Here is a 13,367-nt window from a genome sequence, read left to right as displayed (position 1 = left end):
GCATACGACTGGAGTGTACGGGCGACCAGCGGATGTGCGAGCACAGTCTTCGCACCTTATAGAGCAGGGGTGTTAACTCCGGATAATTATTGAGGAAGCACTGCACCACCAGGTTCAAGGTGTGAGCCAAGCAAGGTATGTGGCTGAGTTTTGAAAGGGCTATGGCTGCCACAAAATTCCGGCCGTTATCTCTAACTACCTTGCCTGCCTCAAGATGTAGACTGCCCAGCCATGACTCAGTTTGTCTCTGCAAGTAGTCGGCCAGTACCTCAGCGGTGTGTCTGTTGTCGCCCAAACACATCATCTTCAACACAGCCTGCTGATGCTTACCACTAGCTGTTTGATAGTGGGACAACTTGTGTGCAACACTGGCAGCTGTGAATGAAGTGCTCGTGCGACTGCGCTCTGTGGACGAGCTTTTGCTTCTGGAGGAGGAGGAGGGTCGAACGCCTACAGCCATCTGTTTACCGTGGGCTAGGCAGCACTGTCCCACCGCCGCTGTCCCCTGTGGACCCTGCATCCACCAAATTAACCCAGTGCGCAGTGATGGACACGTAACGGCCCTGGCCATGCCTACTGGACCATGCAACTGTTGTGAGGTGCACCTTTCCATTCGCTAATTGCTTGAGTGCTTGGACAATGCGGTCTTTCACATGCACGTGGAGGGCTGGGATGGCTTTTCGCGAAAAGAAGTGCTGACTGGGTAGGTCATAGTGTGGTACTGCGTAGGCCATGAGCTCACAGAAAGCTTTGCTTTCAACCAACCGGTAGGGCATCATCTCTAACGAGATTAGTTTGGCAATGTGGGCATTCAAAGCCAGTGTACGTGGATGAGAGGATGAGTACTTTCTTGTCCTACTCAGAGTCTCTGGTGGGGTGAGCTGGACTTGAGAGCTGCATATGGTGGAACTAGCGGTGGACATGGCGGACTGAGAGAGGGTTGGTGATGGGGATGGTGTTGGTGGTGTTGCTGATGGCCTAGATTCAGTCTTTCATAGCAATAACATTGTGATTCCATGACTGCTTTGCCCTTGCGACGACACCTCGACATTTGCAGCTGGTGGTGTGCTAACCGGTGGGCTTACAGTGGGGGAAGCAATGTAGCGTTGCTGACTACCTTCATTCGGAGCAGGTGCACATGTGGTACGTGAGGTTTGGTAATCCGTCCACGCTTGCAAGTGCATGGTGGTTAAATGTCTAAGCATGCAACTGGTATTCAAATTTCTCAGATTTTTCCCTCGGCTAAAGGTCTTTGCGCACTTCTTACAGATAACCTTTGCCTGATCATTAGGATTTTGTTCAAAAAAGTGCCACACTGCACTCTTCCTACTATGGAAGACATTTTGAGACCTTGCACGCTGTGCTAATTTGACCGTCTGGCCAAGCTGTCCTGCAACTCTTTTGTTTTTTGTAACACGTTTTTGGACTGCTACGGTCATACCAGATAACAACTGTTGCGATGTTGTTGCCTGCTGCGGATCCTCCTCCTCCTCTTTTGAGCTATTGGCAGCGGCACCCTCTTCCCCCAATGGATGCCAATCTGGGTCAACAACTGGGTCATCCATCACCTCCTCTTCAATTTCATGTGCACCTTCCTCTGTGTCACCGTGTAAGGTGGTATAGTATGCAGGAAGGGGCACCTGAGTTTCATCTGGGTCTGATTCTGCCTCAGTACACTGCGAGGACAATGTAGTGCACTGAGTGAATGTACCAGCAGAAAAATCTAGCGGTGGCTGTGCATCAGTGCACTCCATGTCAGATTCATCTTGGACTGGGGAATTCACGATTTGACTTGCTAACCCAGGCATAGTATGTGAAAAGAGCTCCATGGAGTAATTGGTAGTGTGGCTTGCCACATCCTTCACTTTTGGTAGGGGTGAAGGACACAAGGAAAGGTGTTGTTCCTGACCAGGAGCCTCCACTGACGACTCAGTGCTTTTATTTTTTGAAACTTCAGAAGAGGAGGCGAGAGAGCTGGAGGCTGTGTCAGCAATGTAAGCCAAAACTTGTTAATGAAGCTCCGGCTTTAAAAGTGGTTTACCTACTCCCAAAAAAGAGAGCCTTCGAGGCCTTGTGGAGCCAGACGATGACGCAGGCTCAACACCTCCTGCCTTAGGTGCTATTGTGCTTTTGCCACTACCAACAGATGCAACACTACCACCACCACCACCATCTGGACCAGCTGGCAACCCCCGCCCACTTCCATGGTGTCTTCCACCATACTTCCTCTTTTTTGTGAAAATGTACCCAAAATACCACCAGCTATATGGTACTGTAAAGCAAGGTGGAAGGTGTACCTACTATTGGTGATAATTTGAATCTCACTATAGATTTGAGGATGCAGAACTATTGTCTCAGGCCCAGTAGAGATTACACCTCAATGTAACAGGCTGAAATTGGATGGTGTATGGCAAGGTGGAGGGTGTCTATAGGATTGGTGAGAATTTGAATCTCACTATAGATTGGAGGACGCTGAACTATTGTCTCAGGCCCAGTAGAGATTACACCTCAATGTAACAGGCTGAAATTGGATGGTGTATGGCAAGGTGGAGGGTGTCTATAGGATTGGTGAGAATTTGGATTTCACTAGAGATTTGAGGACGCTGACAATGATGCTCTCAGTCCAAGTATGGACGCAGGCAGCCTAATAAGCAGGACTGCTGCACACACAAAAGGGTGGAAAAATGAACGCTTGGAAACTGTGCAGAAAAGAGGAAGAAAATTATTTTTGCTTTTAAAAAAGCAGTTTGCACAGCAGTGTGCAAACAGCAATGCAGCTATCAGGGAGCCTTATAAGGCAGCCTAATAACCAACAGAGCTGATGCACAAAAATAGAGCCTCCCCTGTCACTGCACACAAAGTGTTGTGTTGTAAGTGGAAATCGCTAACAGCAGAAGCAGTTTTTTGGTTCTTCTTCCCTGCCGAACGCTCTCCCTTATTCTGAATCAGCAGCCAGCAACCTCTCCCTAATGCTAAGATCGGCAGAAGATGGCGGTTGGCATTCACACCCTTTTATAGCCCCTGTGACACCACACCAAGCCAGCCAATCACTTGCATGCCCTTCTCAAAGATGGTGGTGACCGATGCCTATGTCATCGCGTTGCCCACAGTGTGCGTCCTCCATCATTGGCTGGAAAAGGGCGCTAGAAGCATCTTTTGAAACGTGACTTTGGCGCTCTGGTCGCTGACTTTTGAATATGACCGACCCGTTTTGCTCAACTCTAGTGGCCACTATGGTGACCTCTCCAGAACCATGATCTTCTAGATCCCTAAATCTACACTGATCCCAAGTTAATCCACCAGTCTGTCCTCCCACTAAACATTACGAAAGCTACATTACTTCTCTCATCCTCTAGACAGTTTACAATCTACCTTATTCCTTAACATCTTGCACATCAGGTAACTGACCTGTTCCCATACCCACAAGGTATCATCCAACCTACTTAATGTCCAGAGATCAGGAAATATACTGTAACCTCATCCATGGCTGACTACAGTGCATTTTTCAGTAACTTTCATTTCATTCAATTTTGGTGCAAAAAATTCTGCGACTCTTGGTGATTTCAAACCAGTTTGTCTCAGCTCCACCAAAAAGAGGGCGCACTGGGGGCGTGGTGCCACAACTTGTCTAATTCTTGACAAGCTGTGGCATTCCCTATGCCAGAAATCTTTCTCCAGTGAAGCACTTGTGTAACATTTCAGGTATGGCGCATAGAAGCAAACGCCAAATGTCAGATGCTCCAGATTCATGAAGAGGCATGAAAAAATTTGGGCAGCCCTGGTCAAAATTACTGTTATTGTTAACAGTTAAGGCTAGCTTCAGACTAGCGCATTTTACATGCAGCGCACGGCGCCGCTAAGCCCTGCCCCCTGCCCGCCCTGTCCGGTCATTTCCTCCTACCATCGCACACGGCTGCATGCGATCTGCGCACCCTATCTTTAGCATAGGGTGCGCAGACCGTGCGCTGGCTGTGCCTTATTAGGATTTTTGCATGCGCTGCGCACTTTTGAAGGTGCGCCGGTGTGCGCCGAATGCACCATGTTGCATTTTGGTGCACTCGGCGCACCTTCAAAAGTGCGCAGCCACGCAAAAATCCTACTAGCGCATGGCCGGCGCACGGTCTATGCACCCTATGCTAAAGATAGGGTGCGCAGATCGCATGCAGCATTGGGTGATAGCAGGATGAAATGACTGGACGGGGCGGGCAGGGGGCGGGGCTTAGCAGCGCTGTGCGCTGCATGTAAAATGCGGTAGTCTGAAGCTAGCCTAAGCGAGTTGAGGATAAAATGGTCTTTAAAGGGCCTATAGTTAAAGATGACACATTTCATTTGTTTTTCAGGCAAAAAAAATAAATATATATATGTATATTGTAACATTTTAAAGTTTACAAAAAAGAAAATAGGCCAATGCAAAAATGTGGGCACCCTTGGAGATTTGTATGCTCAGATAACTTTGAACAAGGTTTCAGACGTAAATTAGCCTGTTAGTGATATGACTTGTTCACTATCATCGTTAGGAAAGGCCAAGTGATGCAAATTTCACAGCTTTATAGAAATCCAACCTCCTCTAACCTTGTGCCAAAAAGCAGCAGCCATGGGTTCTTCTAAGCAGCTGCCTAGCACTCTGAAAATGAAAATGGTGGAGGACGACAAAGCAGGAGTAGGCTGTAAAAAGATAGCAAAGAGTTTTCAAGTTGCCTTTTCCTGAGTTTGAAATATAATTAAGAAATGGCAGTTAACAGGAACAGTGGAGATCAAGATAAGGTATAAAAGACCAAGCAAATATTCAGTGAGATATGCTGGTAGGATTGCTAGAGAGACAAATCAAAACCCCATACTTGACTGCAAAAGGCCTTCAGAATGATTTAGCATACTCTGGAGTTGGAGTACATTGTTCTACTGTTCAGAGACACCTGCACAAATATGGCCTTCATGGAAAAGTCATCATAAAAAACCTCTCCTGCATCCTCACCTTAACATTCAGCATCAGAAGTATGCAAAAGAACATCTAAAAGAAGCTTTATGCATTTTGGAAACAAGTATTCTGGACCAATGAAGTTAAAATAGAACTCTTTGGCCACAATGACCAAAGGTATGTGTGGAGATAAAAGGACACATAACTTCAGGGAAAAAAATCTCCTCAGCCATTAAGCATGGAGTTGGATCAGTCATGCTTTGGGGTTGTGTTGCAGCCAAGGGCACCGGGAGCATTTCATGGGTAGAGGGAAGAAAAGATTCAATGATAGTTCAGCAAATTCTTGATGCAAATATAACACTATTTGTAAAAAAGCTAAAGTTGGAAAGAGGATGGCTTCTACAAATGGATAATAATCCTAAACACATGTCAAAATCCACAATAGACTATTTCATACAGTTGTGGCCAAAAGTATTGACACCCCTGCAATTCTGTCAGATAATACTCAGTTTCTTCCTGAAAATGACTGCAAACACAAATCAAATTCTTTGGTATTATCTTCATTTAATTTGTCTTAAATGAAAAAACACAAAAGAGAATGAAGGAAAAAGCAAAACATTGATCATTTCACACAAAACTCCAAAAATGGGCCAGACAAAAGTATTGACACCCTCAGCCTAATACTTGGTTGCACAACCTTTAGCCAAAACAACTGCGACCAATCGCTTCCGGTAACCATCAATGAGTTTCTTACAATGCTCTGCTGGAATTTTAGACCATTCTTCTTTGGCAAACTGCTCCAGGTCCCTGATATTTGAAGGGTGCCTTCTCCAAACTGCAATTTATAGATCTCTCCACAGGTGTTCTATGGGATTCAGGTCTGGACTCATTGCTGGCCACCTTAGAAGTCTCCAGTGCTTTCGCACAAATCATTTTCTAGTGCTTTTTGAAGTGTGTTTTGGGTCATTGTCCTGCTGGAAGACCCATGACCTCTGAGGGAGACCCAGCTTTCTCACACTGGGCCCTACATTATGCTGCAAAATTTGTTGGTAGTCTTCAGACTTCATAATGCCATGCACACGGTCAAGCAGTCCAGTGCCAGAGGCAGCAAAGCAATCCCAAAACATCAGGGAACCTCCGCCATGTTTGACTGTAGGGACCGTGTTCTATTCTTTGAATGCCTCTTTTTTCTCCTGTAAACTCTATGTTGATGCCTTTGCCCAAAAAGCTCTACTTTTGTCTCATCTGACCAGAGAACATTCTTCCAAAACGTTTTAGGCTTTTTCAGGTAAATTTTGGCAAACTCCAGCCTGGCTTTTTTATGTCTCGGGGTAAGAAGTGGGGTCTTCCTGGGTCTCCTACCATACAGTCCCTTTTCATTCAGACGCCGACGGATAGTATGGGTTGACACTGTTGTACCCTCGGACTGCAGGGCAGCTTGAACTTGTTTGGATGTTAGTCAAGGTTCTTTCTGTCCACATCTAGGGAGGTTAGCCACAGTGCCATGGGCTTTAAACTTCTTGATGACCCTGCGCACGGTAGACACAGGAACATTCTGGTCTTTGGAGATGGACTTGTAGCCTTGAGATTGCTCATGCTTCCTCACAATTTGGTTTCTCAAGTCCTCAGACAGTTCTTTGGTCTTCTTTCTTTTCTCCATGCTCAATGTGGTACACACAAGGACACAGGACAGAGGTTGAGTCAACTTGAATCCATGTCAACTGGCTGCAAGAGTGATTTAGTTATTGCCAACACCTGTTAGGTGCCACAGGTAAGTTACAGGTGCTGTTAATTACACAAATTAGAGAAGCATCACATGATTTTTCGAACAGTGCCAATACTTTTGTCCACCCTCTTTTTTATGTTTGGTGTGGAATTATATCCAATTTGGCTTTAGGACAATTCTTTTTGTGTTTTTTCATTTAAGACAAATTAAATGAAGATAATAATACCAAAGAATTTGTGTTTACAATCATTTTCAGGAAGAAACTGAGTATTATCTGACAGAATTGCAGGGGTGTTAATACTTTTGGCCACAACTGTAAGGTGCAATCTGAAGCCTTTACAATGGCCCTCGTGGTACTCTCAAAATCATTGAAAATCTGAAAATCATTGAAAATCTGTGGCTAGACCTCCAAAATAGCAGTGCATTCAAGACGACCCAGGAATCTCACAGAACTGGAAGAATTTTCCAAGGAAGAATGGATGAAACTTTTACATGCCACTGCACACCTCTTCATGATTCAAGAGTGTCAGACGCCAACACACCTCCTTACTACGACCAGTGAGAAAATCGCTCGTCTTGATGAACCAGAACTATATTTGTAACAATATCCATTCAGAACAAGTGTTCAACCTCTAATATGCAGAAGATGACAAAGAGCGCCATTAATTAGTGATCACTCCACTATTGCCTCAGGGTAAGTCTTCTAATAATGTAGGATGCCATTATCACTTCATGCATAACTATTTATAGAGAACCTAACTACTTTTGCTCTTATTTTATTCCCACTGGTACCAATTTATCAATTTATTTGTTCTTTGTTTTTTTAATCTGCATATGGTTCAAGAGACATGGGTATTTTTAATTAATGCTAATTTTATGTTTTTTACCAAGTGTGCATTGCTCTCAAGGTAATAATGCAGACCAGCCTAAAAACAAACACCCCTTGGTAAAGATCATAAAAATTAGGGTTAAATAAAAAGGTCCATATCTTTGGAACTATATCATGGATTTATTAAAAATGTAATCGTCAGGTGAGCCGACATATTAATGCTCCTTGCATTAGGGACAGGGAAGTAGCAACTGGGCCCGGGACACCCGACAACAGAGTCGTGACAACTACTGTATATACAGCAGTCATTGCTCAGCTTGCTTAGTCTGAACGACTGTGACCAGGAATTAAAGTTAAGTTTTCAAAATGTTCCCATTGGTCAACAACTGAAGACTTGTCACCAAATAAAACCTGCCAACTATTGAGGGAATAGATTCCCACTCAAAAGATTGTGTCTGTCTTTAAAGAGGATTTGCTTTGTGTTGTGACATTCCTCTGTTGTTCCTCCTAGAATTTTTGGATAAATCAACAAATGGGCAGTACCTTTCCTTTTGGGAAATGGGTGCCCTGCTCTCAGCCCTGATTGGACCATATCAGACTGTTTAGGGACACACCCTCAACTCAAAACATGATTTTGGGTATGTGCACACATTGCAGATTTGCCTGCAGAATTTTCTGAACAGAATCTGCACCTCTTGGCAGAAAACACAGGTAAAAATACACGCATTTTTTATGCATTTTTGATGCGGATTTGTATGCGTTTTTGTAATCTAAATAAAGATCTATTATTTAAAAAAAAAAAAAAAATTGTGATGTCATTTTTGTCCAACCTCTAATTTTACATACTCCGTGTTAGAATAGTGTTTACACACAGACAGACAGACACACAGATAGATAGATACATGGATAGAGAGACAGATGTAGATAGATAAAATGGTACATAAATAGTTAAAGACAAACACAAAATCTGCACGCAATATCTTTAATTGGAAAAAAATGGCGTGGGCTCCCGCGCAATTTTCTGCTCCAGAGATATTGGCTGGGGGCCAATATTTCTAGCCTGGGAAGGAGTTAATACCCATGAAGCTTCCCAGGCTATGAATATCAGCCGGCAGCTAGCCTTTACTGGATATTAAAATAGGGGGACCCCCCAAAAATGACGTGAGGTTCCCCTATAATTTATAGCTAGAAAGGCTATGCAGACAGCTGCGGGCTGATATTCATAGCATAGAAAGGGTCCATGGATATTGGCCCCCCCTGGCTAAAAATACCAGCACCCAGGCGCCCCAGAATTGGCACATCTGTACGATATGCCAATTCTAGCACTTAGCCCTTCTCTTCCTACTGCGGTGTAGTGGTGACATATGGGGTAAATAAGGGGTTAATGTCACTTTTGATTGTCAGGTGACATTAAGCCCAGTTAATAATGGAGAGGCATCAATAAGACGCCTATCCATTATTAATCCTATAGTTATTAATGGGTTAAAAAAAGTCATAGCCAGAAAAAAGTTTTTTAATGAAATAAAACACTTCACAATTTTTCATTTTTATTCCATGCCTAATCCAATCGAAGCCATAGATCACCTGCAAAAAAATTTAAAAAGCAAACACAAATACTCCCTGTTCCGACGTATTCTCTCTTTAATAATGAGTGTCCCATGATGATCTCCCCTATAGAGTGGTCACATCAGCAGATGTGACCACTCTACAGGGCCTCCAATGACACACTGGAGATAATCCTCCTGCAGTGTATCAGCGGAGTTCACTTTACTGCACTACAGCCGTGAGAAAATTCTCACGCTGTAGTGCAGCAAGTGACAGGTGAACTCAGGTGACCTGTCGATGGCAGAGTGATACAGTGTGGAGGATTATCTCAGTCATTGTATTATCAGAGCCCCTGGAGAGCAGTCGCATCTGCTGATGTGACAGCTCTCCGTGGGAGATCGTCATGGGACAATTGTTATTAATTAGATTACGTCGGACACAGGGAGTATATTGCTTGTTTATTATTTTAATTTTATTGGCAGATGATCAATGACTTCGGGGACTAGGTTTATATGGTAAGTATGTACTGTATGTGTACTGTATGTGTTTGTTTTTTTTAACATTCAACACATTAGCCGAATGATGGGACTACTTTCCCATCATTGGCTAATGGTGTAACAGTAGCAGGCAAAGCCAGATAGGACTAGTAGTTCCATTGGATGATGCCTTCCTACACACACACACACAGACACACAGCCACGCACGCAGACCCCCATACAGACACAGATTCACGCAGATGCTGTGGAAAAAAAATGCTGCGCTTCTGTGCGGATTTTTCCTCAGCATGTGCCCAACAAATCTCCATTTATCATAGATTAACATTGGTTGTGCACTATACTGTGAATTTGATGCAAATCCGTGTGGCGAAAAATGCTGCGGATCTGCATCTAAATCTGCAATGTGTGCACATAGCTTTACAATTCTAGGAGGAATAACAGAGTTTTAGAAAAGATGGGGCAGAATTGTAATTTCATGGGGATTTGTTTATTTATTAGAAAGAACAAGTTGGGAAGAATTATTTTGTGCTGTTCTGCGTTGTACTGTCAGTTGCTGAGATTGCCCCTTTAAGATTGCAAATTCTGTTTTTAGCAGAACTATCTCAGTGGAATAAAAACTGAACACAGAAGAAAAAAAACAAAAACTGAATTATATCACATAAAATAGCTCTACCGTGACTGAAGCCGGTGGTAAGGAGTCCCATGACCCTTGGACAACGTTCTGGTCTTCCCTGTACGGGCTGCTGTCAGTACAACCGTACTGAACGTGGAAATGAAGCGGGACTGTGTGGTTATTTCTATAAAGCAAATTAATGCTCCTGATTGCAAACCTGCTGTGTTCAGCAGTGCGACTCTGAAGGGGGAACATGACTTTTGCATTTGGTTTACAATTCTCCATGTAAATTATCCCGCCCTGTATTTATACATTAATTTGACAGGATGGAAAGCGTTCTTGTCTGCTGCCTAGAAATGTCTTTTTCTCAGCTGACATTTTATTGCCCATTTCGAGCTCTGTTTATTTTTGGAAAATAACAACCCATAGAAATACCAGAAGAATTCACAAGGGTAGTGATTTTCATTAAAAGAAAACCACGCCAGTTGTAAGGTTTTAAATTGAAGTGTCATTTTATGTCTGTTTTATATGAATCTTCTCATCTTTCATTTAAGCAATGTGCTATTTTTATTACTAAAGGAAATATCCAATATTAAGTATGTTTATACAATTCCTATCCTCTCTGCTTCCACTAGCCCATGCCATGGGTATTCTGTCTTGTGTTGTGTACAGCTGTCTCCCAAACTTCATGTCTTGTTACATGCCCTTATACATTATTTATTATTATTATTTATTTATATAGTGCCATTAATTCCATGGTGCTGTACATACATAATGGAAAGAGTCTGGCGTCCAGTATGTATCATCACATCAGGCTTTATTTAGGTCCAGAATAATATTTGTGAAAAGGAACAGTTGATGCGTTTCAGGCCTTGAAACGCGACTGTAATTTTGCATTGGTTCCTTCCTGACATCCGACATACTATCCCGTCCATGGGACCCGGGCCCCTATGCCCATGGACGGGATAGTACGTCTACCGTGATCAGCGGCGCCCACGTGGTGAGCGTCGCTTATCGCGGCCGGGTGTCAGCTGATTATCACAGCTGACACCCGGCACAATGTGTCAGGGGCGGTCACGGACCGCCCCCGACATGTTAACCCCTTGCACACCGCAATCAAACATGATCGCGGTGTACCGGGAGTTAAAGGGAAGCATCGGCAGGGAGGGGGCTCCCTCCTTGCTTCCCTGAGCCCCCCACGGCAGGGCAATGTGCAGCGCTGCTGCGGGGGACTCCTTTCCTCCAGGCCCCCGAATCCAAGATGGCGACGGGGGCCTTCGGGGGCCTGCAGGAAGCTGGCTTCCTCAGTGCCTGCAAAGCGCAGGCATGAGGAAGCCTTCGGCACTGCCTGTGACAGATTACTGATCTGTCACAGTGATATGTGATGTGACAGATCAGCGATCTGTCACAGGACAGTGATGTCCCACCTGGGACTATATAATAAAGTAAAAAAAAAATAAAAAAGAAAAGTGTAAAAATAATTTTAAAAAAATCGCCAAATAAATTAGTAAAAAAAAAAAAAATATTCCCCAATAAATTCATTTTTTAAAAATAAAAAAAACCCAAAACAATAAAAGTACACATATTAGGTATCGCCGCGTCCGTAACGACCCGCCCTATAAAACTGTCCCATTAGTTAACCCCTTTAGCGAACCCCTTAAAAAATAAAAATAAAAAACGAAGCAAAAAATAATGATTTATTATCATACCGCCAAACAAAAAGTGTAATAACGCGCGATCAAAAAGACGCATATAAATATCCATGGTACCGCTGAAAACGTCATCTTGTCCTGCAAAAAACGAGCTGCCACACAGCATCATCAGCAAAAAAATAAAAAAGTTATAGCTCGCAGAATAAAGCGATGCAAAAATAATTATTTTTTATATAAAATAGTTTTCATTGCATAAAACCGACAAAACATAAAAAAACGACCTAAATGAGGTATCTCTGTAACCGTACTGACCCGAAGAATAAAACCGCTTTATCAATTTTACCGCACGTGGAACGGTGTAAACGCATTCCCCCAAAAGAAATTCATGAAACGCTGGTTTTTGTTCATTCTGCGTCCCAAAAATCGGAATAAAAAGCGATCAAAAAATGTCACGTGCCCGAAAATGGTATCAATAAAAACGTCCACTCGTCCCGCAAAAAATAAGACCTCACATGACTCGGTGGGTCAAAATACGGAAAAATTATAGCTCTCAATATGTGGTGATGCAAAAACTATTTTTACAATAAAAAGCGTCTTTTAGCGTGCGACAGCCGCCAAACATAAAAACCGCCATAAATAGTAAATCAAACCCCCCGTTATCACCCCCTTAGTTAGGGATAAATAATAAAATTAAAAAATTGTATTTATTTCCATTTTTCCGTTAGGGTTAGGGTTAGGGCTAGGATTAGGGTTAGGTCTGAGATTAGGGTTAGGGGTGTGTTGGGGTTCGGGTTGGAGTTAGAATTGGGGGTTTCCACTGTTTGGGCACATCAGGGGCTCTCCAAATGCAACATTGCGTCTGATCTCAATTCCAGCCAATTCTGAGTTGAAAAAGTCATATGGTGCTCCTTCCCTTCCAAGCTCTGCCATGCGCCCAAACAGTGTTTTACCCCCACATGTAGGGTATCAGCCTACTCAGGACAAATTGCAAAACAATTTTTGGGGTCCAATTTCTCCTGTTACCCTTAGGAAAATAAAAAAATTGGGGGCAAAAATATCATTTTTGTGGAAAAAAATGATTTTTTTATTTTCACGTCCGAGCGTTATAAACTTCTGTGAAGCACTTGGGGGTTCAAAGTGCTCACCACACATCTAGATAAGTTCCGTGGGGGGTCTAGTGTCCAAAATGGGGTCACTTGTGGGGAGTTTCAATAGTTTAGGTACATCAGGGGCTCTCCAAACGCACATGACACCCGCAGACCATTCCATCAAAGTCTGCATTCCAAAATGGCACTGCTTCCCTTCCGAGCCCCGACGTGTGTCCATACAGTAGTTTTCTCCCACATATGGGGTGTCAGCGTACTCAGGACAAATTGGACAACAACTTTTGGGGTTCAATTTCTCCTGTTACCCTTGGGAAAATAAAAAAATTGGGGAATAATTGATCATGTTTGTGGAAAAAATACGATTTTTTTATTTTCATGCCCTGGCATTATAAACTTCTGTGAAGCCCTTGGGGGTTCAAAGTGCTCACCTCACATCTAGATAAGTTCCTTAGGGGGTCTAGTTTTCAAATTGGGGTCATTTGTG

This window comes from Dendrobates tinctorius, unplaced genomic scaffold, assembly GCF_039654945.1.
Source record: "Dendrobates tinctorius isolate UK_male_01 unplaced genomic scaffold, ASM3965494v1 ptg000060l, whole genome shotgun sequence".
NCBI lineage: Eukaryota > Metazoa > Chordata > Amphibia > Anura > Dendrobatidae > Dendrobates > Dendrobates tinctorius.
The sequence above is the reverse complement of the archived record's forward strand: the minus strand, read 5'-3'. Positions refer to the sequence as shown.